General features: G+C 39.6%; 1 protein-coding gene and 1 long non-coding RNA gene across 4 annotated transcripts in view; one reads left to right on the forward strand and one right to left on the reverse strand.

Moving 5' to 3' along the window:
- PDE7B (phosphodiesterase 7B) overlaps positions 1-26,368 on the reverse strand; it is a 314,282-nt gene that overhangs the window by 77,394 nt on the left and 210,520 nt on the right. The window lies entirely within an intron of this gene.
- Positions 1,724-21,572, forward strand: LOC113259478 (uncharacterized). 2 transcript variants are annotated; one of them, XR_008958937.1, is made up of 4 exons: positions 1,724-1,891; positions 3,947-3,996; positions 6,994-7,162; positions 16,409-21,572. It is a non-coding gene; the product is annotated as an uncharacterized LOC113259478 (long non-coding RNA). The 2 variants fall into 2 exon arrangements; XR_003317608.4 differs by lacking the exon at positions 16,409-21,572 and having other exon boundaries at positions 6,994-7,944.

Genomic DNA, 26,368 nt, shown 5'->3' on the forward strand with positions numbered 1-26,368 from the left:
GGTTTTCTCATATTTAAATTAATTAGCATAATTACAGCAGCTTTGCCTACCTCATAGGCTTGTTGTGAGGAAATTGTAAGGTGCATGAAAATAGCATGATGGGTAACAGTTATTGAATCCTTGCACTGGACTGAGCATTTTACATGCATTATTGAATATCATCTGCCCAACAACCCAGCGAAGTAGGTGTTATTATGAGACCATTTTGCAGATGAGGAAACTGAAGCCAATGGAAATTTGATAATTTGAGCTCACAGAACTAATAAGTGTGGAGCTTGTGCTCAAATTCAAAATTGGCTCTTAAACTCCATGTTCTTAACCCCTCTCCTATATTATCAGGGTAAAAAATTGTACAAATAGTTAAGCATTCACTTTTGATTGCCCAATGTATGCTTTGATTGCTATTTGCCAATAAACCAAAGATAGATTCATCATGATTCCTGGAACCTGAATGCCAGGGGAATCCACCCCCTTGATGAATTCGAGATTCAATCAGATAGATGTTGTTTATTTGAATAGCAGTCCAACGGAAATGGGCTGAACGAGTAAGACAACCAAATCCTGTTCTGGATCAACAAGGCATCTATTATTTTCAAGTAAGAGATGGAAGGCAATTATTAAAAATATTATTCAGTAGAACTGAAATTACCTAGCAACTAATTTAATCAAGCTCTTAATGAAATAGAATTTTCATGATGTAACGCTGTTTTGGGGAAAAAGAAACAGTGAAGCAAGTTGATAGCAAAGACACCTAAAGAAACAAACAGAACAAAACAAATCAACAGCAACAACAACCACCTACAAAACCCATACCTGAAAGGTTCCTTTTCAATGCTCATTCTGTCTATAACTACAATTACAGTCTTGGAAGTGGATTACTCATAAACCTAATGATGGTCTTTAGGTGTAGTAAATAATAGTGTTTAAAAAGGATGAAATCATGTTAAAAATACTAGTAAGGCAGGATGCAGGACAATTGTAAGTGGGCTAACAAAGCATTTTAGAAATTTTTCAACATGAACAGTTAAATACAAACAAGCCAAACATTCCGTATCTTGAGCATTCTACTTATTGGACACTCTGCTGAGGTGAATTTCATGTCTTAAGTATATTATTTCTGAGATAGAAATTTCTCTCCCTTTCTCCCTGCTTCTGTGAGCCCCTTTGGATACTAAATTGCTTCAATATGCTCGTGGGAAGAGAGAAAGAATCCAGTGACAGCCGTCCCTGGAGAAGCAGAGGCCACTGGGCTGATGTCCGAAAAACAGAACAAGTGGAGTCCTGCTGGACTGCTTTTTCTGGCCTCTGGTCTCAGGCAATCATCTATTTACCTAAGGCCTTATATCCAAGCTAAACAATTATTTTGACTATTCATTAGGCCCTTGTTGAACTTAAGCGACTTTTTTTCTGGCGAGTGAAAGGTGCTATGGAAGCTGGGTCGGAAGTGTTGACAGCTCAGAGTCGTGTCCTCAGCCTGTCCTTATTGTGTTCCAGAAGGAAACAAACAGCAGGGGAATTCTTATTTTGAAAGGGCTGCTTCTCTTTTGCCTCTTCAGGCCGAAACATAACATGTCGTCCTCGGGTATTTCAGGCTGCAAACACAGGCGGAGAGTGGCGCTGAGTGGCTCCGGGAGCCAAGACCCGGAGACGGCCACTGGCCCTCCCGGGGGACGTGGTTCCGGGACGGACCTCTTGCCCACTTGGCCTCTCGGGCTGTCTCTGCTTCATAAAAGCTTGCGCTCGGGAGCAGACAGACGCTCTGTGGCCTCTTATGTAACTGGCAAAGATGGTGGTGACTCTGGCAGAGATGACAACTTACAGTGGCTGCGACACGGGCCACATGACGAGAACCGGAGTCTGGCCCCAGTTGGGGGCGTCAAAGCCATTTCAGGTGGGGAAAGGGGGTAGGAAAGGCACAGAGCAGTGGCTACTGTGCTCCTGTTGCATCTGAGACGAGACCAAGGGAATGATAACAGCTGCAGGAAACCCGGCGAGAGTCATAGCGGGGGTGTCGCTAGGAGCCAGGAGGATGAGCTGGTGGTCGCGTCAGAAAGACGCCACCGTGGAGCAGGCCGGATACGGTGGGAGAGAAGAGGCTCTCGGGAAAGGTATTCCTTTGAGCTTCCTTAGACAGTACGAGCGCACGGCACTGCTGTACACGTGCAGAATGGAGGCAGAGAGAACCCAGACCCCAAATCGCAGCCAGGAGCTTTCACCAGGCTGCACTGCCTCAGCTGGCGGCTTCGAATATTTCAGATGACTACTCTCAATTAGCAAAGTGAATTATTTCTCCTGAGATGTTTATCTAGCCAAACGACGAGGAGGAAGGTTGTGCAATTTGATCGCTCTGTAGATTTATGGGACAGTACAGGCAGCCAGTTTAGATAACTCAGGCAGAGATGACTGTTGTGAGTACTGTGCGCTTGCCTGAGATCCAAGATGGCGGATTAGACCAGCTCTCCCATTTGGGGCTTCAATCTTCTGCTTTACTTTTTTGAGTGAGGCTGGGCCTGTCTGGTCTCTAAGGACTATGTGTTGAACTGGCTGAGTAGGTGGCTTCCTTCTATTGATCTGTTGCTCTAACTGTGCATTCCTGGGGTTGTTGCTGAGAGGGCTTCGTGTATAGGAAAGAGACAAACCAGGAGTCGGTTGTCCAAAACCACACCTTTGGCAAAAGGAACAAATACAGTTTTCCTTCCTTGTGGAAAAAAAGTTCTTTCTTTTCTTTTTGAAAACCTTGATCTTTATATCAGAATCAGAGAAAAGAGAAATTTTGCCAAGTCAGGGTGCCCGAACAATAGTGTATATACCATCTTGCAACTTTGGCTTAGAATTATTAAATACTTTATGACGAAGGTGCATTTTGGGACCTGAATGTTACAAAGGTGAATACATAAATAACAACGCCTTTATTTTCTCAAACAGGTGAGGTAGGTTTCAATTCAGACTAGACATTCTTCAGCTTGATGGTTTTACAGAGGGAAAATGAGAAAAAAAAAAGTTGAGGGAAAAAAGTTATAATCACCAGGAACACAGGAGTGTAATAAAAAAAAAGATATTGAACGAGAAGCAGCAGAAATGCCTGAAGAGAATTCCAAGAAGCTGTAAAAGAACTTAAAAGAACACAAAGAATGTGTCTTCTTATAAAGATTAAGAATAAGGGGAATAATCTGCAGAGTCATTTTAGGGACTATGTGATCTGGGTCTGCCTTAGGTAATGAAAACACTGGTATAAGCTTGCAGATTATTCACTTATTTCTGGGATAATGCTTTTTAATTCTAGAATCTCATCTAAGCAAAGTTTGTTGTTTTTAAATAAATGTTATAGCTGTGGATGCAGATGTAGATAGATCTGCGCCTGCTCACCCCCAACCCCTTCGTGATGCCTGGCTCATGGTAGGCACTCAAAAAATAGTTAACTCTTATTCTTACTTACTTAGAGTTTTTCTGAGGTTCCTGCTTGCCCCTTCATCTCCCCCTCCCATGATAGTCGGTATTATTTAGGAGAATTTCTAAGTCAGGACTGTACATGTATGTGCTTGTCTAGCTCTTATGACGGTCTGCCTGAAAGAGAGGTGTGTATCATCCGCCTTGTACCGAGGAACAGAAAGAGCTTGCTTGCAAGTGACTAAATTGGGATTAGAAGCCAAGTGGCCTCAGGAGCACTTGGTCTCTAACCACTGCTGTGCCAGGCCACTATCCCCTTTCTCTACAGCAGCGACCAGTGTGATCACCCATGACGTTATTCACGGTTTCCTTTGATCTCCCAGGCTGTTTCTCCTCTGTCTGCTGGGTAGTTCAGGGTTATAAAAGTGAGTACCAAAGCTATGTCCCGAGGAAAGACAAATGTTTATCCTAGTGCTTTTTCACGGGAGCATTGCAAGCCCAATACAACAGGAATGCTGTGGTCCATGACATAGGAACTCATGAGTCCCCATTATTACAGGTTAGACCACAGGGAGTCTGGACCCCACTGGAGATCTAGGCATCTTGCTGGTGAGTAGAACTTTTGAGTGAGTCAGCAAAGGGGCCAATTCTAGGGCAGGCTCTGAGGGGACCTGGGTTAATTCAGTTCATTTCAACAAATGCTCATTCACAACATTATACAACATTATAGAAAGTAGGTGTGGAAAGGGATATACAAAGGTCCGTAGGATGTCATCTTGGCACTCAGATAATTAATCATCTAGAAGAGAGTCACAGAAATGAGCAAATATGGTATATGCTAGAAGGAGTCTAATGTTTAACGGTACTGCAATATTTGGGTTTGGATCCCTCTTTCAGAAGTATTGTAGACTTTATGATTTTATATGGATAAGTAACTTGAAAATTTCTGTGACTTGAATGGCTCCCTAGCAATCCTATAAAATGTTTCAGTTGGTAAAATTGAAAGATAATTATTTAATGTTTAATTTTTAAATTAAATATCATTTAAAAAAATTTAAACATTTTAATTTCAGTATAGTTAGCACACAACTTTATATTAGTTTTAGGTGTACAATATAGTGATTCAACAATTCTATACATTACTCAGTTCTCATTATGATAAGTGCACTTAAATTAAATATAATTTTTACATTGAAAGTCCCTTCACATTTTAGAACTATGGTTGAAAAAGGGATTTAGACTCTTATACCAGGTCTCCAGTAGGCAAATTTCTTACAGACAAGGGACTTAAACGAACAGCACTAGTTTCAGAAACCACTTGTTACAGGAAGAGATGTCCTTTGTATCTGATGAGTGTGATAGCTTTCTGGAAAAAAAAATATGTATACATACACAGTGAAAGAGGGGGGAGGAGAGAAAGCAGAGGACAAAGAGGAGAGAGAGGAGGCTACAGAGAACCTGTACATGAGGAGGAATTGAACCCTGGGGCTGAGGGAGAGGAAAGTTTCAAGGATAGTTCCTAGTTTTCTGCATTACATCACTGGATGGTTGGCTGTGCCAATCACAGAAAAAAGGAAATTCTCAAAGAGGCATTATTTTATGTTCTTCCTTTGAGAAATGATATTTAAAATGCACTATATTTATGACACATGGTAGTTTTGGCAGATAATACAATAGTGAAGAACCTTGGGAACAATCTTGGTCTCATGGAGTTTAGCCTAATGGAGGGGACATCAAGGAACAATTATGTGCACAAATGTAAAGTTGCAACTTTGGATAGTGGAACAAAAGAGACATATATTGTGTTAAGAAACTTATAATGGACTTCACCTTGCCAGGGAGGTTGTTTTGAGCTTCCCTGAGGAGGTGACATTTAATCTGAGATCTGATGAATGAATGAGAGTTAATTTCAGACGAACATATATCCCAATTTTCCCTGGAAAAGCTTGGTTCATGCCTGTTATTTTCCCTGGTGTAATTAGTAATAGTGCCCCTTTCACACACAGAAGTATTCTGGTTGGATCTTACAAGATCACCCTGACTGCAGCAATTCAGGCAGGTGGAAATGCATTTCCAAAGGTCCTATGGCAGGAGGACGGCATATCTGAGGTACCCTAATAAGACCAAGTGCATCACAGCAAAAAGACCAAAGTAGATGTGATGGGGCATGGTATAAAATGAGGTTGGATAGGTGTCAGGAATTTGTAGGATAAAGAAGGCTGAGGAGTTTGACCTTATTCCAAGAGAATCAGGAAGCCATGGATGAGTTTAAGGGGAAGATGATGTTATCAGATTTGCATATTGAAAAAACAACTTTGGGTGCAGTGTGCAGAATGGATTGGGAGGGGCAAGAATGGCATGTTAGAGATCATTGTAATAGTCTAGGTGAGAAAGGATGGTAGCTTGGAGTAGAGAGGTGAATAGATTTTAGAGATATTTATTTAGTAGGTAGAAGTGACTCACGGTGAGGAATAGCATATAAGGGTTGAGGGAGAGGGAAATAGCAAGGATAATTCCTAGATTTCAGGCTTGCATAACTGGATGACTGTGCTTATCACAGAAAAAGGAAATTCCAGAAGGACCAGATCTAGGAGGAGAAGTTCATGTGGTCACTTTGGTCACATTGAGTGTAAATATTCCTGAGATTTCAAAGCAAAAATGTCAAGTAGGCAGTTAGACACATGGGTCTGACACCAAGACAGAATGTCTGGGATGGAGATAATAAATTTATAAGTCAAATAAAATTATAGGCATGTATGAAGTTGCCCAGGAAGGGAAGTTGCTCATCCAGCCTTGCGCAACTAGAACATTTAATGTCTTGTTAGAAGAGGAGTCTGTGAGGGAGAAGGGGAAGCCATGGAGGTAAGAGGAAATCCAGAAGCTTGTTGTGTCATGGAAGATAGTAATTCAAGAGGGAGGGAATGGTTTTCAGATAAATCTTACTGAAAGGGTAAAGTGAAACGATGATTGGCAAAAGTCCACTGAATTTAGTCAAGTGACTATAATGAGAAATGGAAGCCAATTAGTTTGGATATCGCGTGGAGCTGGGAAATTGGGAAGGTTTTTTTAAATTAAGGAGCAGATATTTAGATGGATTTTAAATGATAAGCAAAATTTGGAAAAGTAGAATGTTACATTGCTGGTTTGCGATTCATTCAACTATGATCATTGAAATCAAGGGAAGGAATTTTTAGGAAAAAAATCATGATGATCTTAAGAACAATAATAATCACTAAGAATGATCTTAATAACAAAGCATAATTTGAAAATTTCACAAAGGACAAAATAGTCCAAGCCATGAAAATGCCTGTAAGTTTTTGCAAAATACATTGATACCCTGTCTAACCACTTCCTATACATAAACATACTTCAAGAAAAAAGTTTAATAGAAATCACTGCCAAGAAAAGAATTTGTTGGGAAGAAAATGATGGGCACATCAACTGAGAATGAATAAATATAATTATTAAGATTAAAATACTGGCCAAGTCCCAATATTGCTGAATAATTTCTTGTTTTTTTGAACATTGAATAATTTGAGAGAAGCGTTTTAATGTATTGTTTGTTTTCATGTGCTTCTGAACTTCCTGAATCTGGCCGGGAACAAGGACAAACCTGCCAAAATACTGCAAGAAAAGATGTTGCTGATCATGGGCAGGAAATACTCAAAGTCCCATGAGATAGCGTGTTCTTAAGAGACATCCACACCAAGTCTGCTGACCTCGGAAGGACCATCGGGCCACCACAACCCTGCTGAAGTCTGCTCAGGGCTAGGAGGTATTTGGGAGTTCTTCATTCACTTCTGTTTCAACATGGCACTTAGGATTCTTTTAATCTTCAAGTATTGTTCATTTTTTGTTTTTCAGAAGGGAAACAGATGACAAAAATGGACTTAGTAGGAAAAGATTGATTTGATTACATTATATTCATGTTATAGGATATTATTTTGCTTTAAAGCCAGTAACTTTTATCCTGATAGTAATAGCTAACATTTATCAAGTATTTAGTATGTGCTAGGTAATGTTTGAAGTACTTTTCATGTATTAACTATCCTTTTAATAATTCCCTTGGATAAATATTGTTATCAATATCATACCTGAAGGATAGAGGTGTTAAGTTACTTTTCCATGATGACATGGCCCAATGAGTGTGAAGGCAAATTTGAAACCAGGGTGACTGGCTCCAAAGCAAGTACTCTTAACTAATATGGTACCATCCCCGTTCAAATATGTCTTGATCTGAAGTGGTATATTGTTGGTATACTGTTAAGGTAGGATGGATATTATATAGTGTTTAAAAACTGTATTACAAAGTAAAGAAATCAAGAGTGTGAGAAGCTATTTACTACCCGTATGACCTTGTTAAGTCTTAACCATTCCAGGCTTTATGAGATCTTTTGTTTCATTAAGTAAAGTTAATAATATCTCCCCTGTATACTTAATCAAATGAAATCACATGAACAAAAGTACTCTGTCAGTTATTTTGTAATGAGCTTTTATTACTAAGAGTATTATTGTCGACGTTACCATATGAATATTAAACATACATAAAAGACATTATATAAATTCTATATTGTATTATTATACTTTCGTTGTTTAAATAGTAGTATTATTGATATTCCTATATAAATCTGGGTCAGTGTTAGAGTATATTCAAAGTGAGGGACATTATTCTTTGATATGTAATTGAACATGTGTATTAAGAGTACTACAGTCAAATGCTCTTGGGAAGCACAGAGTTTTAGCAAAATTAAACTTTTAAAAAATTACAGTGTTATAGGGGTGCCTGGGTGGCTCATTCTGTTAAGTGTCTGACTTTGGCTCAGGTCATGATCTCAGGGTCCTGAGATCAAGCTCCGTGTCAGGCTTTTGGAAGTCTGGTTCTCCTCCTCCCTCTCTTTCTCTCTATCAAATAAATTAAAAAAAAAATCTTTAAAAAAATTGCAGTGTTATGGACTAACTTGTGCCTCCCTCCCATGCATATGTTGAAGCCCTAACCCTCAGTACCTCAGAATGTGACTCTATTTGGAGATAGGGTCTTTAAAGCACTGATCAAGTTAAGAAGAGGGTGTTACAGTGGGACCTAATCTAATCTGATGAGTGCAGAGGAAAGACCATGTGAGATGGAGTAAGAAGGTGGCCATCTGCAAGCCAAGGAGAGAGGCCTCAGAAGGAAGCAAACATGCTAACACTTTGATCTTGGACTTCTAACCTTCAGCACTGTGAGAAAACAAATTTCTGCTGTTTAAGACTCCTAGTCTATAGTATTTTGTAATGAAAGGGTGAAGAGGCTGCTTCTACTGACATCAGAATTTAGGGGTTCAGTGTCCCTAGCTTCATCAGGGGCTTCCCATATGTTCCCATTCCAATCTCCAGGATCCCATTCCTTCCCAATCAAAGCCCTCACTTTAATAGTAGACACCCTGCAATGTTGGGAATTCAATTTGTTTTGTAATTGGGCCACTAGCATGATGAGATCTGGGCTTGGTTTTCAGGAATCTCAGCTCCACAGCTATAGGAAATAAGTCTCTTTCAGAGCAGATATAGAAGCTTTCAGGTCATTTAGTGATGCTTGAGCTGGAAATTTTAATCCCTCAGCTCATCTTTTTCTTTCCCCACTTTGTCCAGCAACATTAGGAGCAGCCAGCCAATCTCATTATACTCATTAGTTTGACAAAAAGGTTGAAAGGAATCTTATACACGGTTACTCAGAAACTTGTCTCTTGTAAGTATTTGGTTAGGGATATCCAAGTTGATGTTTTTTTGTATATCTATTGCCACGTCACAACCGCATTATCAGTGTTTTCTTTATTATTGGGAAGAGATTAATTAGCATCTTTAAATCTAATCAAATTAGAGATCCAATTCCAGAAAACCGGGAACCAATTCAGAAAACGCATTTTTTTTTTTAAAGATTTTATTTATTTATTTGACAGAGAGAGAGACAGCCAGCGAGAGAGGGAACACAAGCAGGGGGAGTGGGAGAGGAAGAAGCAGGCTCCCAGCAGAGGAGTCTGATGTGGGGCTTGATCCCGGACCGCCAGGATCACTCCCAGAGCCAAAGGCAGACGCTTAATGACTAAGCCACCCAGGCACCCCAGAAAACGCATTCTTAAGATCTGGTTCCTCTGGAACCAGTCTTGGTACCTAAATCTGTATTAGTCAGGGTTCTGTTTCTCTGGAGAACCCTGACTAATACATGCAAGATTTTTCAGATTCTTCAATATATTTATGTTTACTGTGAATATCCAAGAAGGTGAGATCACACAGCATTTCCCAAACACATTTGTCCACAAACATGTTTTTCAAGTGTTTTCTAAGATGACTGTTTTGAGGAAAGTAATTGGCTATATATTGCTCTACATGGAGCCTGTGTGTGTGTGTGTGTGTGTGTGTGTGTGTGTGTGTGTGTGTATTACTTAGGTCAAAATCTTAGCACCATAAGGAACTTAGAAGTCTTCTGACTTTTTTTATAGGTACTATCACCTCCTTAATTCTCTTCCTGTATGACTAAATCTACACCTCTGGTTCTAATTTCTTTTTTAGGCTATAAAGCAGCTGGATAATTACTCATTTATTCCTCAAAAATTTTTGAGGAATATTACTCAGCCTTAAAAAAACAATGAGCTCTCGCCATTTGTGACAATGTGGATGGACCTGGAGGGTATTGTATTAAGTGAAATAAGTCAGACTGAGAAATACCATATGATTTCACTTACATGTGGAATCTGGAAGACAAAATAAATGAATAAACAAACAAAAAGCAGAGTCAGATCTATAAATACAGAGAACAAACTGATAGGTTCCAGGAGGAAGGGGTGTGGGGGAATGGGGAAAATGGTGAAGGGGAGTGGGAGATAAAGGTTTCTAGTTATGGAATGAGTAAGTCATGAGAATGAAAGATATGGCACAGGGAATACAGTCAATGGTACTGAAATAGTGTTGTATGGTGACAGATGGTAGCTATACTTGTAGTGAGCACAGTGTAATGTATAGAGATGTTGAATCACTATGTTGTACACCTGAAACTAATTTAACATTGTGTGTCAACTATACCCAAAAAATTTTAATTTAAAAAATGTTTTTGAGTGCCTACTATGAGCCAGGCCCTATTCTAGAGCCTGGGAATATAGCAGTGAACAAGACGGACAACGCACAACTGCTCTAATGAGGCTTAAGATTCTACTGGGGAGAGACAGACAACAGACAAAATCAACAAATCAATTGCTTATAGAGACATGATATAGGTGCTGTGATGTAAAATAAAGCAGGGAAGGGGAAGGGTGAGGGAGTGCTGGGTGGTCTGGGTGGGTGTGTGTGGGCTGCAATTTAAATAGAGGAGGGTCTAAGAAGACTGCTCTGAGGGGACTTGAAGCAAAGTCTTGAATGAAATGTGGGAAAAGCCATGAGGCATCTGGGAAAAGCATTTCAGGCTCAGGGAACAGCACGCACAAGACCCAAGGAACGTGGTTGGCATGTTCTAGAAGTAGCCAGGAGGCCAGCATCCTGGAGCAGAAAGAGTGAAGGGAGAGCAGGAAGAGATAAAGGCCAAGAGATGACAAGCCAGGAGAAGCTGGGCTGGGGTGGAGTGGGAGACAGTTTAGGGACTTAGAGAGAAACAGGGGGACACAGAAGGCTTTGAAGGACAGAGTGATATGATCTAATGTTTTTAAAGGATTGCACTCGCTGCTCTGTTGAGAATAGGCTATTGGGGGAAATTTATACATTGAATAGATCCCAAAATGAATGTGCTATGTTTTCCTATAACCCAGGTCCTATCTTGTGTCTTAGTCATGGCAAATCCAGTCAGTCACCACGGCCCTGTCACTGTGTGCACTTCCTGCCTTCCCTGTCCCCATCGGTGGTTTTAACTCAGCAGGGGGATAGGTGCTCTCTTAGGGCCTGAGTGTGTAGGGCCTCTCTATACAAGAGTGCTAAGTCACAATAAATATTCTTCTGGCTTCACAGAAAATGGATCATGGTACATGGCCATGTGGCTACTTCATTCACACAAGTTCCCTATTAATTTTATAAGCATATAAGATATAAATACACACATTTTAGGGAGAAGTATAATTTAGAGTATTTTATTTTATCTGTAAAATTAATGGAACTGATCCTTGCAGGCTACACACTTGGAAGAAAGACCCTGCAGCATATTTACTTGGAGTAAGGACTATTCAGGAAGCAGATAAAATACCAAAATCATGAAACATTGGCTACTGTAGAAACAGTCCCAGAAAGCCGCATTTGTGTGACTGGAACTTACTAACTTGTGACAGGGATTGGGCCTTCTGCTGATCTGCCCAGTGAGAAGCTGCTCTGCCCTGGGCATACTCTTCCTGTGCCCATTACACGGCCGCCATAACTCAACTTGGAGACCAAACTAAAGTGGAGGTACTTTATTAACAGATCATTTGATGTTTTTTCTTTTAACTGAATAGAATTCAGACAACATTTGCCTTTTCCTAGTTTTCCAACACTCTTTTCATTCTCCATAATTCCATGAAGATTATTGACAGGAGTTTAGCAAATATGTCTGTAAATAGGTGGGACTAGAATTCATTAGACTCAGAAACTTGAAATTTTGCAAAATGGCCATCATTTTTGCTTGCGTGCTTGTTTTTTACTTTCTTGCGCTTCCATTTCAACCCTCTACACTGACCCCTTTTAAAAACAAAGCTGTACCTTTTTTAGTTTGGATTAATTCTTTTTGACAAGAAGAAATTAAAAAAAAAAAAAGGGCCCTGAGCTTTTACTACTTTCTCTTTACTACTGTACTCTTAGAAGACTTCTGCTCTTAATGTCTTGCCATGTCCTAGGCCATGGACTGGTCCCTTTTCATTCTTGTTCTTTAAAAAGCATTTTTATAAATCCTTTTAAAATCCTCTTTCTTACTGCTTTGTGTCACATATTTATGTTTGCTTTTGGTTAGATAAAACTTTCTCTGTCTTTTATGCATGTTATTAATATTTTAAAAATATTAGAATTCGGGGTGTCTGGCTGGCTCAGTCGGTGGAGTGTGCAGCTTTTGATCTCAGGGTTGTGAGTAAGCACCCCATGTTGGGTGTAGACATTACTTAGAATAAAAAAAAGTTTTAAAAAAAGATAAAATATTTGAATTCATCAGAGAATTTTCTGTGCACCTTCATTGGATTCTTTAGGTAAACCTCTCTACTCTTGCTTAGTGAAGATATTTTGTGATTTCAATATAAAATGATTTTTATGTTTCTTATCTACCAACGCCAAAGTTTGAGAGCTTTTCTTGGCCATTATTAGGAAAACAGTGTCTCAATTAATGGAATGGATACACATTATAATAAATTTGTCTTTTAGAGTTTTTTGTCCTTATCAAGTCATAGATCTGATTTTGATGGCAACATATACATCTCACTTTTTGAAAATAAAGTCTAACAATGCTCAGAATTCCATTTTCTGTAAGTGTACTCCACCATTTTCCCCTTGTGATAATTACACCAGGAGAAGTAGTTCTTCATGTCCAAACCCAATTACACAATTTTAATCTATTTGAATGTGAGAATTGGAATAGAAAAATTGATCTAAATATATCCATGTATATTAAAATAATTGTTTTGGAGATGATCAATAAATAAATAAATAAATAAAGTTCATTTTCAATCAAGGTCTATTGACCGAGTCCTTATTGGGAGCCTATTGTACTCACTTATTATTATATAAGATGACTGTGACTATGAGCAATATAATATAATGACAGTGACTTTTTTATGCTGCCAGGTGATACCAGCAGAACAGTTTATTTTAGTACTAATTGTTTAGTTTTTCATATCTGATATTTTGTTGTTTATGGCTTTACTCTTACAAGTGTAATTGTAACTGATGGGTGGGTTTTTGCATGGTACAGCATTTTTTTTTTTATACTGAGTACAAACTTGGTGCTTTGTATTGCTTGTTATTTCAGCCACTCAAGATCCTACTACCTGTAATTCTCCAGGACTTCCCTGCCTTTTCAGTCCATAAAACACAAAAAACAACATTAGATTCCCACTGAGTTAAATGTATCTGGTTGTGCAAGTCCAGACTCTTTCAGTCTAGACTGTGGCTGCCTCAAGCTTGCCTGGCTACCCTGAGGCTGAAGGGGACCAAGATCTCGGAACATTAGAAACCTTTTCATAGCACATTGGTTGGGAAACTCCAGTCTATACACTATACAATCTATACCATCTATACTCCAATTTAAGACCACACTACCTGGAAAGAACCCTCAAACATGGCTCATCATATGTTTGATAGATTAGAATGCACACTTCTTGAGGTCGGCATACTTCATAGAATTTAGAGAATCTTACCACTCTGTCAGGAGCTGGGTAGAGGGGGTATAGGTCATGGAAACTTAAAGTAGAAGAAGGGTACCATTATTTAAAGCAAATGCTGTTATTTCTCTGGGCAGACGTGGGAGTGACCAGAAAAAAGATAAGCTCTTGCTAACCTTTAACCTTCTCGTAATATGATTCAACAGAACATTTTTTCTCTCTCTCTCTTTTTTTCCATTATAGTTTCAAACTGGTCAGTGATTTATCCCTCTTTATCCCAGGGTGTGAGGGAAAAAGACTAACATTGTCCTGTTTTACAACCATCTAAGAGCAGCTGTTCTCAATCAGAGATTCTGATTTAGTTGGTCTGGAGTGAGTCTGGGCATAGGTGTTTTTATAAAGATTCCCAAAGACTTCAATGGGGAGACTTTGTTGAAAACCACTGGTGAATATCCTACTCTGTAACTGAGCACACATGTGAAAGGATATACCGCAAAGCACAGTTGTTTAGCAAAATAGAGATGAGACATGAGGCAAAAGCAAATCGTACAGAAAGCAAATAATTATAATATACATCATCTTTGGCAATTTCTGAATTGTGTTTTGTTGGAATTTGGGCACTTCAGTTGGAGAAATGTATTATCGCTGCTCTGGTGAGTTAGGAGAGACTTTGTGGAGCAAATCGACTTGTAGAACATCTTGGAAAGAAAAAGGTAGTGAAAACATAAAGTATGAATTCATAGACTGGCAAAAAGAAGGGTCAGAGCAGCAAATAGAGAAATAGTGGTGGAGTGGGCTGTTTGGTGAGAGAGAACTTGGGGTCGGGTTGGGCTGGAGGAATGGGAGATAAAGACTCTTGGCCCTGCAACGAGAAGCTCGGCTGTTGAGCAAAAACTAGAGCAGTCCATGTATGGCTGCGTTCAGACTCAGAAGGGTAACTGGCACATTTTTTCTTGAATTGGGCAATCAGAGCTGAGGAAGGACTTTGTCAACAACAATCTGTATTCACACTGAATGCAAAAGTATAACAAAAATAATACAATGGTTTACCTTTGAAAAGTATTTACTGACAGGATTAAAAGCACAATAAGGTATGTTTCAGCTGCATCCCGTGGGCTTTACACCATGGGCCATGGCGCTGGCTTGAGGACGCCAAGGAGGCAGGGGGCCAATAGGGCTGACTGACCATTGGCCCACCGCGTTCGAGGACCAAGCCCAGGAACAATTTCTGTGGTGGTTGCAGGACCAAAAAATTAAAAAAAAAAAAAGATATAGGTATGTTTCATATTGTTTAGTATATGGAAGTTGCAATTCAAGGTTTGAAGAAAAATGCAGGGAATGTTATAAAACCTGACTATAATATAGCGCCTGTTAAGCCATATTATATCCCTATAATCTCTTCAACTAGAAGCACAAATTCTCCAAAGTCCTAAATGAGGAACTTTAGGTATGAAATATGCTTTTAGTAATAACTCACCACCAGTTTTATTGAGGATTTATTTCTGGGTCCTTCCTAAAATTTTCAGCCTTGCTTTTTCCTCCAAACCTTGATGCTCTTTACATGATCAGCCTTTCTCATAGCTATGTAAAGGGACCCATGCCAATGGAAAGATGTTATCCTTGATGATATTTCTGTGGTACAAAAAGAACAGTAATTTCTGGATCATTCAAGGCTAATGGTAATATAGGACTGTTTGAGTTAGTACAAAAGTTTCATTTGGTGTCTTACACTATCTTAGAGGGCCTACACAATCACTAACAATCACTGTGTATAGCACTAAGACAGACATTTTGGAAAGATAGACGGTTCCAGGGGAATTATATGCCTCTGGTTGGGCAGAATGTTTGTAGCTCCTACGAAATAGCCAAAAGCACCTTCTAAGCACTAGAGATAAAAATAAGAAAGAGAGAAAAAGACACATGCAAAGAAGTAAATGTTTAGAATTTTAAGTCCCCGAGGGTAAGTGTTTGCCTCAATATGACAAATATATGTCATAAATTTAAAATATTCCATAAATATTTTGTTATTTTATTTTATGCAAGCATACTTTTTCCACACTTGGGAATATGCCCTATATAAAGATGCATAAAATGTTCACTTTGGCAAACTCATTTCCATTCATTTCTTGTTTTTCGGTATTCGGAAAATCTACAACAGTGTCAATATAACATTCTGATTATGTTTTTCAACTTCCCCATTCATTTACTTGGCTTTAAACAAAAATAATATTCAAAAGATGGCCCCAAAGAAAATATGCTAGGTACCAGGGTCATCAAGTGAACAATTGCATCTTTCTCTGAGAAGGGAGCTGGGGAAATGGACCAAATTGCAGGAGGTAGAAGCACATGTTTGTAGTCTTCTCTTTTCTCCATATTTAATAGCATGGAACCATTTATTTATTGACTGCTTGAAATAAATTCAAATAGAAGAACTGTGTAAATGCTGTAGTCTCTGGTAAGACCTACCTGGTGCCAATCTTTTTTGTTATTTATGAGAGGGCCTCAGAGAGTTTGAATGCCTACTTTTCTTTCTTTTTTTAATCCAAGAGTTTGTGTTGTTGCGAGCTAAAGCCCTTTTGTCTGGAAAAGAAACTGGACAAGAATCACAAGGTCACGGTTCTCCTAGGACTGACTTGGGACCCCATCAAGCCTTGCATTTAAGTGGGCTTCAGGTGTGGTAGAAAATGAGGCACCTATGTTTTCTGAAGAGTTTTACCTGTGTCTGTTTCTAGGTGAGCAAGAATATTTCAGCGATCCCGCTGCTTCGTTCCCTGTGAGTAGCTGGTAAGGAGTGCAGGCTGGGGATGGGGAGGACTGAAGAAGAAGAAGACCCGGCTCCTACAAGTACTTACTGCTCCTTCCATTTACTTAGCTTTTCTTTTTCCAGGTTTTTTTTTTTTTTAATGATCTTACAGTTTTAAAATAATGGCTTTAAAAAAAAATAATGGCTTTATTGAGATATAATTTACGTACCATATAATTCACCAATTTAAAGTGTATAATTCCATGATTTTTAGTATATTCACAGATTTGTGTAACTGTCACCACAAATCAACTTTAGAACATTTTCATCACCTCAAAAAGAAACCTCATACCTTTTAGTTCTCACCTTCCTAGGCCCCCATCCTACCCTCCTTGGGCAGGAGCCACTAGTTTATTTCTGTGTCTTAGACTTCCCTATTCTGGACATTTCATATAAATGCAATCATACAATCTGTGGTCTTTTGTTCGCTTGGCTTTTAATCCATTTTGCTTTATGATATTTGTGGCTGTGACATCTTGCATCGTGCTTTGAAAACTTTTAATGTGCCCCTGCCCTTTCTCCTCACATAGCTTATGCTCTCCTTGAGTCAGGGACACCCAGCAGAGTGTGATATATACAGCACACCCTCAATTATGTTTGCGACTTTTGAACCATTTCTCCTGTTTTCTCTCTGAATGCCGAGAGAAGTTGTCTGCAGTATCTCTCTAAAGAAGGTTACACTACTTTGCTCCCACGTTATGGAGCAGTCTCTTCTTTCTCCTCTCTGGCATTACGTGTTCAACACGTGGTAGTGCGTGTACAGCACATTTCCTGCCCTGAGTCTTACTACACCCATCTCCATCTGTCCTCTCTCTCTCCTGTCCGTTTTCAGACATGCGCTGTAGTAGCCTACCTGCTCGGTTTGAGAGCAACATTGAACTTTAGGTCTTCTGGGCACTGGTGTACTGACAATGGGATGGATCGCCCCACAGAATTCCCACTGACTGTCCACTCTTCCTTGTGTGATTTACAGAATCTCCCACCAGGATTGATTTTTTGAAACTATGGAAAAGCAAATCTTTTGCTTATTTATTTACTTAAATTTCTGGGAGAGTTCTAAGAGGAAAAGATTTACCAGTTTCAGTGGTGGAACATAACTCTATTTGCTACATATCTATATGGCATTACAACCTCTAAACTAACATATGAGAACAAACTGCTCTCAAACTAGGAATATATATATGTATATATTCTTCAAAGTATGGATGCGTACATATATATACATTTGTACAGACACATATACATAAGAAGGATTTTTTTTTTGCCTCCCTTTTGGAGAAGACTTTGCTGTTTGATAGGAAATTTTGCATGCCGCACACATATTGAAAAGTTGGGATGTGAAGTTATTGCTTTCTGATTGCTTGTCTAAGTTAATGCTTCCGATCTCAAAAAAACCTGTTTACATACAGCCAAAGTGAAAGTTAACTAACTCAGTTTCATTTTTATGGAATTGACTTAAATTCCAAGTCAGCATAAATTTGGGGGGGAAACCTGCCTTGTTCTTCATACTTTGTGGTAAACAAACTTAGAGGGGAATGTTCTTTTCTCTTTTTGCTTAGAGGTAAAAAAGTTTCTTAGGGGAATTTTGAAGTACTGGTTTTTGTTAGTGGAAATTTTTGGTTAGTGACCTTGGGAAAATGGACTGATCCATATGGGTTGGTAGATTAGTCACCCTCTAAAATGCATTTGCGTTTGTTTATGCCTGTACCATTGATCAACATCAGATGCCCAGCCAGGCTATCATCAACATTTAAATCATAAAATTATTTGTTAAGACGATGGAAGATGGAAGAGAAAGATGTTTCTATCCTCAGTATGCTTTCTTTCTCACTCCAACCTATGATGGGAGAATGGATGGTTAAAGAGAGAAAAGTACATAAGTCACCGCAGACGTAATTTTGACACATAGAAACAACAAGGCCCTTTCCTAGTTGGCATGCAAAGGCGCTCTTTCCCCCAGAATCTGGCCGAGACTTCCTACAGTTTGGGTGGTGATTGGCACATTCCGGTGCCAATGGGAATAACAGCTGGCTTCTTAATATTCTTCCGAAACAGCTGCTCTATCCACCTTGGCGGCGGTTTGCGCCCAGCGTCAGTTGCTGACATTCTCAAACTCTTGCCGAGTGTCTCCCATAACAGTACTTCCCTTTTTTACGCTTTTTATTCTAAGCAAAATATCTGCATCTTTAATCCTTGGTCAAAGGAGATGCAACAAATATTCACTTTAGGATGAAATGTGCTCTTAGTCAACTTGGTGTCAGTGTTTTTGTAAATTATCATGGGTGTGTTGGTTGGGAAAAGAGACACCGGATTCCCGCATCTACCAATATTATGATATGTCCCTTTTGGAAGAGCTTCAAGACAGGATCAAAGTGGAATAAAAGAAGGAGAGTGAGCAAAGGAAAAAAGCAAATAGCATATGGGAATATTTAAAAATCATTAAAAAAAGAACTAGAGGGGCGCCTGGGTGGCTCAGTTGGTAAGCATCTGCCTTCGACTCAGGTCGTGATCCCAGGAACCTGGGATCGAGTCCTGCATTGGGCTCCCTGCTCAGCTCGGAGCCTGCTTCTCCCTCATCCTCCCCCTTCTCTTGCTTTCTGTCTCTCACTCTCTCAAATAAATAAAGAAAATTAAAAAAAAAAAAGAACTAGAGTACAAAAATGCGCATAGCCTCATAGTAGACATGGAAAGGAATACTCCTGAAGGAGTAGATAAAAAAGAAAGGTACAGAATATGCAGAATGGTACAGAGAACAAGAATATCCCCCATGCACAGAGGTTATAACTCCAGTTACCCAGAGCTACAGTCCCAACACAGAAAACAAAATAATGGGAAAAGTTCTCTTTTGACAAAGACGCACTTTGGTGGGGTCTGTTGGTGTTGCAGAATAACTCTGTTGGACAAATGCAAAAAAATACCCACGTCAGAAAGAAGCAATCACAGCCTGGCAGGAGGGGGCAAAACCCAGCCGATAAAGCAAAACTAGGGGTATTACAGGCAAGCATTCTGAGGACGGGTAATCCAATAAAACTCACACAGCTCAGAGCTTGATAACCCCCCAAGGTGGCGTGAATTACGAAATACACTGAGTGTGTTGTGTGGCCTCTGCAGCACGGCCACACGGTCTCCTCAGTGTTGCCCAGTGAGGTAGAGTGCAGAGGCCGGGGTCAGCGTAGAGCAAAGACACACAGTAAGCACAACACCCAGCAGTCATTGCCCATACTACAAGTGGAGTTGTCCTGGAAAAAGGATGAGAACTTCAAAAATTCCTTTTACTCTTCAGTGTTGACTTTTCTGTTTGCTGTTTTGCCTCAACCCTTTGCCTTTAGCCCTGCATCTCCTGGGGAGCCAGCATCCTACTGATGGAAATCAAGAGTTTTGTATGTGCCTGGGGATGGCAGGCAGGCACGGAGCTGTTTGTCTCAACACCCAGCGTCCCAGTGCATTACAGAAGCAAGACGAGCTGAGCTCCTGGCTCAGAAGCTTTTGTCTTTGCTTTCTCTGCAAATCCCCCCAGGTATCAAAACCAACTAGTACCGGGACAGCACTGTTAGCACAAGTATGCGAAGTCAAGGCACAAAAAAGAATTTCCTGACTCATTCTCTGTACGTGTAGTTTCTATGAAAAGAATAATTCTTTTTTCTCCTGCTTCTGAGGAGAGAGTGGTATAGCAGGGGAAAGAAGTAAGCCTATTTTCCTGTTTCAGAACTGGGAAGCTAAGTCGGACTGTGAAATGAAAGGCTCGCCACCGAAAAGGTCCCGTGTCTCTGAGGCATTAGCTACTGCTTTAAGACCCTCTAAAAAGTGTCTAATACAACAGTGCATTTTTGAGAAGGTTTATTGCAGAGCTCAACTGGGGTGGGAAGAGCGCTGGAATTATCATCTCCAGAATGTGCCCTGCTCATTTGACCCAGCTCTCTTGCAAGTGCCAGAACAAAGCCAGAGTGGTCAGCCATTCGATTGCAGCTGAACCCCAGCAGAGAGAGAAAGGTGGAGAGAAAGGGTGGTGGTAATGGGTATTTTGGAGAAAAAGAGAGGCCGTGGAGAATTTCTGAAGTATTTTTTCCACCTCCTTGAAATGAAATAAAATTACCACCCCCCTTCAATTGTCTGGAACCAGTGCCACTTCTAGGCTTTGATTTGCTAAAGCACAACAAAAATTTCCCCCTAAAGGGAGAACATAGATACTTGTGCATTTTAGATGCCCTAGCCCTGCAAGATTCCCTTATCCAGTTGAAATACAATACGATTCATAGTTGTGAGGCAGTGTTTGGCAATTGCTTTTTATACCAAATACTTAAAAGAACACTCTTACTAACCAAGCTTTTCATGACCACCTTTATAAGCTAAGCCATAATTAAGCCTTCTGACAGAGACTACAGGTATTTATCTTAAATCACAGACAACTTCCCCCAACTACATGGTGTGTTAATCACGGAGGCTTACGATGAATATGTGTCATGTCACTCTACGTTAGCCAAAACCCGTAGACTGTACGCCTCCAAGAGTAAACTCCAACGTAAACTATAGACTTGGGGTGATAATGATTTGTGAATATAAGTTTATTCATTATAACAAATGTGACCATCTTTGTGCAAGATGTCAATAGTGGGTAAGGCTGAGGGTGGGGAGGTAGCTCACTGTGCTTTCTGATCAATTTTGCTGTGAACCTAAAACTTCTCTAATAGCAAAGCCTATTTTTATTTATTTTATTTTTAACATTTTTTAATTTTTTAAACATTTTTATTTATTTATTTTTTAAACATTTTATTTATTTATCTCAGAGAAAGAGAGTGGGAGAGGGTGGGGGAAGGGTAGAAGGGAGAGGGAGAGAGAGCGAATTCCAAGCAGGCTCCACACCCAGCACAGAGCCCCATATGAGGCTGGATTTCATGACCCTGAGATCTTGACCTGAGCCGAAATCAAGAGTTGGACACTTCACCGACTGAGCCATCTAGGTGCTCCCCCCAAAATAAAGTCTATTTTTAAAAAATAACAGCAACAAAAAACTTAATGAGGCAATAGTGTCTATCTTTCAGGCTGTGTGCAACTTCTCTTCCTTATTCTTTCTTTCCTTCCATTTCTTCGGATCTTATCCCTATGGTTCAAGCTGAAAATATATTTTTGGTACAGTTCTCTAGATATTTTATGTGAAAGTGGATTTCAATCCACATTAGCTAAATAATTTCCCATGGTATCAATGATTTGAGATAGTGTAGATTTGGCCAGTAAAAGCTTCTGTAAGTCAGGGAAACTCATTCAATTTCATAGAGGTTCATCTTTTAATGAATGAGGTTTTTGGGTCTGGACCCCTTTCTCAGAGGGTTGTGAGGCTCCATGATTTTATACGGATAAATAACTTGGAGATTTATGGATCTAAGTGATTTCCTGGAGACCCCATAAAATGTCCCGGTTAGTACTATTGAAAGAGGAATATTCTAACATATAATTTTCAAGTCAAATAAAATTGTTACATAAAAAAGTCCTTCACATTAAGAACTATGATTGAAGGTGTAATTCAGATCCTCAACCAGGTTTCCAGTAAGCAAGTTTTTACGAGTACAGCAGACAATTTAAATTAACAACTCTATTTTCAGAAACCATTTGATATCTGGGAGATAGGTCTCCTATATTTGATGAGCTTATATCTATCTGAAAACAAAAATCAGACAGAGCGGGAGGGTAGCGGGAGGAGGGAGCAAGTGAGAGGAGGAGGGTGAGGAGGGGGAAGGACAAGGAGGTGAAGAGATTCCAAAGAAAATGGTTAGTGAAGGAGAGCCAATCATAATCCAGCTGTTCCAAGCCAACCAAAGCATCTGGTTTCTTTAATTTAGTACACTTCATACTAAAAGGCCAGTTTGTTTACACTGTATATTTTGAGTTATTTGAAATCTCCCTTCCAAACCATTGGGTTTGCAACTTCAGGGGAGCCTTTTCAAATGTGGCTGGAAAGTATCCCCACATCAGTATCATGTGGTATGAATGATATGGAAAAAAGGGAGAAAAGTTAGAGACATTTTCGTAGTTAGCATGCCATTTCAGACTATTTTATTATGCCTTCTATTAAGTCTGTTATGCCCTCCAATTCAACCTCTAAACCATGCAAATTAAGCCATATTTTCTATACAGGTAGACATATAAAAATGGACATGTGCACACCCTCAGGCACACTGTGTATCTCTCCACTGGTAACCCGATACTGTGTTCCAGAAATACTACCTACATTTTAACCAAATCACTAACAGAAAATACGCAAAGGTATCAAATCCAGGAAGCACTTATGTGGAACCTTTCTGGAAGGACTGTTAGGGTTTTGTCCTGAATCCGCTGACTGTTTCTTCATGGACTTCTCTCACTGAACTCATTATTGATAGGGCTTCAGTTTTCACTTTTAAGTAAGGGTATCCCAATGCTATTCCCCAAGCTTCTGTTCTCATATGAACTCCAGTCCTAGACTTCCAACTTTTTCAAAACACTTCCACTTGGCTGCCCCACTGTCACCTGGATGTCCAGAACAGAACTGAGCATTTTTACCTAAATCACTCTTTAATCTTCATATTTATGTAATTGATGCCATCTTTCTCCTGGTCAAAAGAGTTGGTAGTTAATTTCATCTATCTCCTCTCATCCCCTATAGCCCCTGTTGGAGAAGACAAGTCTTTTACCATTTGCTTTACAATATCTTTTACATTTGTCCCTTATTTCCACTCCCATTACCCTCTCTTCACTTGATACCTGAATTACTCAATAATTTCCTGCTTGATTTTTCTGTATGTGAGATTGAAAAAGATATACCTGAAGTCAAAGACAAGAAAAACTCCTGAATATCATAAATAAACAGAAGAGGCTCAACTCTACCTAGGAGAGATATGCAATTTGAAACCATTTACAAGAAAACTAATTCATAGCCAAGGCAACTGGCAAGCCATTAAATTCACAACGCTATGGTGAGACAGGTTCTTACCCATTTATCTTTTTTGTGATCCAGGCTAACTGTATGACTGTCCCTGAGCTGACCATCACAGCCTTTCCAGTGTCTGGTAATATTTGGAAATCTCGCCACCTTCTCCAGGTCATTAGGCGATCAGGTTATTAATCTTTGACTTTTAAGTTCAGATAGGATAAAAGAAGTTCAGACAGAGGAAAGTTTGCTCCCATTTCTCAAGTCTCTCCAGCTGGGACTGTTTGACATCATCAAGAGCCGTAACTGCAGCAACTTACAGACCAAGAGCAACAGCAATGCCCAGTGGGAAATGCAGCTGAAAAACAGGAGGCGAGAGCTAGTGGTGAGGGGTTGGTCATAAACACTTAAGAGCCCAGTATGACACCTTTGTGGCCTGTGTAATTCCCATTGACGTCAATTCCATGTTATGGATACTTTAGGACACAGGAAAGAACCTTACATTGCTCCACAAATCAGAGTTACTCCCTCAAAACTGTAAATTAGTGGGTCTCAGACTGTGATCCTCAGACCAACAATATCGGCAGCAACTATAAAATTGCTAGAAACATAGATTCATGGACCTACTTTGACCAACTACAGAATCACAATCTCTGAGATTAAAGCCTAGTAAACTAGTTTAACAAGCTCTCCACATTCTTCTTATTCATGCAACAGTTTGAGGACCACGGCTTTACTGTATGATGATATTTAGATATAAATAAAAAACAAATACACAAATATGCAAATAAAAATGGGATAAAGAGCAACTTGAATAAACGGTCTATCTCTTTTTATACTAGTACAGAATAAATCTCAGTAAACATTGTTGATTAAATAACTGAAAGGGTCTTATGTAGGTTGATGCCAAAATTCAAAATATTCCACAAAGCAAATGATGTCTGGGTTTCTTTGCTTGTTTGTTTTTGAGAGAGTTATTGAAGTCTAGAAAACAGGACACCTGTCTGAGAGGCAAAGCTTTCTAGGATAAAGAGAATCAGTTGTGATGTGCAGAGAAAAGTCCAAAAGTGCTCTTCTTCTTTCTCCTGCCTTCAGAATATTAGTAGATGTTCTGATAATATAACTACCTCTCCCTTGAAACAAGTCTTACATGAGTAGTTTATTTTTTAATCACTCAGTTGTCCCTGAGACCATTCTAGTTCTTTTCCATTTGTCCAACTGGTTATAAGAAAATTTTACCACCTACTCTTTATTGAATTTATTTCATTGGGTACTTTCTCCAGTATGCCTTTAGTTTAAGCATCCATTCTTGTCTGAGTTCACATCTATTTGGCACCTTTCTCTCTCTCTTCCCATGTGTGACCCTCTATTGTCCATTCCTTACAAACAGGCTACCTTAATTTCCTTGAAATTATGACTCTCTGGTCATTGTCACATTTAAGACCCTTCAATGGTTTTATATCACCCTCAAAAATGAAACAGAGGGCCTCTCATTATCTGACTTTGCCTAATTCTCCAGCCTTATTGCGTGCCTGGTTTACTGTACCTACCTCACCAACTTACTTGCCTTCTGCAAACATCGTGCCATTTTCCCCTTTCACTGTGCTGGGAGAGTCCTACCCACCTTCGCCATGTGGTTAATTCATAGCTATGCTTTAAGACTCAGTTCAAATTTCTCCTTCTGGAGAAAACTTTCTCAGACCACATTTCCCCTCCCCCATTTTGCAGCAGGTGCCCCTCCCCTCTGCAAGTGCCCCTCCTCTATGCAGCACCCCATCTTAATGTTCATCACATCTGGCTTCTCTTTCTCCTTAGAGCTTCTCAAGGACAGGAGCCATTTCTTATAAATGTATGTAAACATGACACTTGGCTCTTTTCCTGGGTACACAGCAGCTGCTCAATAAATGTTGATTAAGCAAAGGGAAGAATGAATTAATAAGTATAGAAAATAGTCCTTCCAAACACTGCTTCTGAGGATAGAGCTGAGAAAGATCTTCATGTCTACTGAACAAAAATGGGTCATGAGTACAGATAAGACAGTTCACATCAAATGAAAACTGTCCCTGAGTCTTCCCACAGACCTCAAACTGAACCATACTGGGAACCTACAGAAATCGTAAATCTGTTTTCATGCTGTTATTTCTCCTCCTATTTCCACACTCCTACTAGGACTGGGGGAAAATGTGTTGAAATGAAACCCCAAAGGTCATTTCGAGGAAGTTAAAATTGAAGTGGAAAGAGGAAGGATAAGAAATCTTCCGTGAGAATGTTTGTTCTTACTGCCAAACTTACAGCCTCCAGAGATTTGTGTATGGGAGGAGGAGTTCGTATCAGATTGGAGAGCATGTAAATTTAGGTGTTTATGAAATTGAAAATAAATTATAAAAATTTGAAGTCTATTGTCTTGAATTATAGGAATAAACCTGGAATTTAATTTTGTGTTATGTTCTCTAGAGCTATAGGGACCCAAAAAGGGGAGGAGTTATTTGCTCAGCTTGAGAACATGATACTGAACACAAGTTTTTTTTCCCCCCAGTTTTTTTTCTCATCATTGTAGCAAAAGATCTAGAAGAACTGCAGGTGGGTGGGCGGTTTGGATCCAGTTCCCAGACCCTTCTGGCTCATGAATTGTCCTTGTTTTATTTATATTCTGATATTTGGAATAAATTTCCCATGCTAAAGTAGGATGGATCCCAATCGACCCAGGAGCACCTACCCTCAAATTTTCACACTCATTCTAACTGAGCAAGATCCATGATATCTCAATGGACCAGATTCTTATGAAGAGTGTTGTTCTGGTCACCAGAACAGCTGGGAGCCATGATCTCTGAGAAATCATTGGCAATGATAGGAAAGTCTTACTATTTGCCTTCTTCATCCAAATGTTTGGTCTTTGAGTTGTGACTTGTGACTGGTAAAGTTAGGATTTAACCCTATATTATGTTGGCAGGAGTCAAAAGTCAAAGTGCTTGGAAAGTTCAAGTGTAT

The sequence above is a fragment of the Ursus arctos genome, unplaced genomic scaffold, assembly GCF_023065955.2.
Source record: "Ursus arctos isolate Adak ecotype North America unplaced genomic scaffold, UrsArc2.0 scaffold_13, whole genome shotgun sequence".
NCBI lineage: Eukaryota > Metazoa > Chordata > Mammalia > Carnivora > Ursidae > Ursus > Ursus arctos.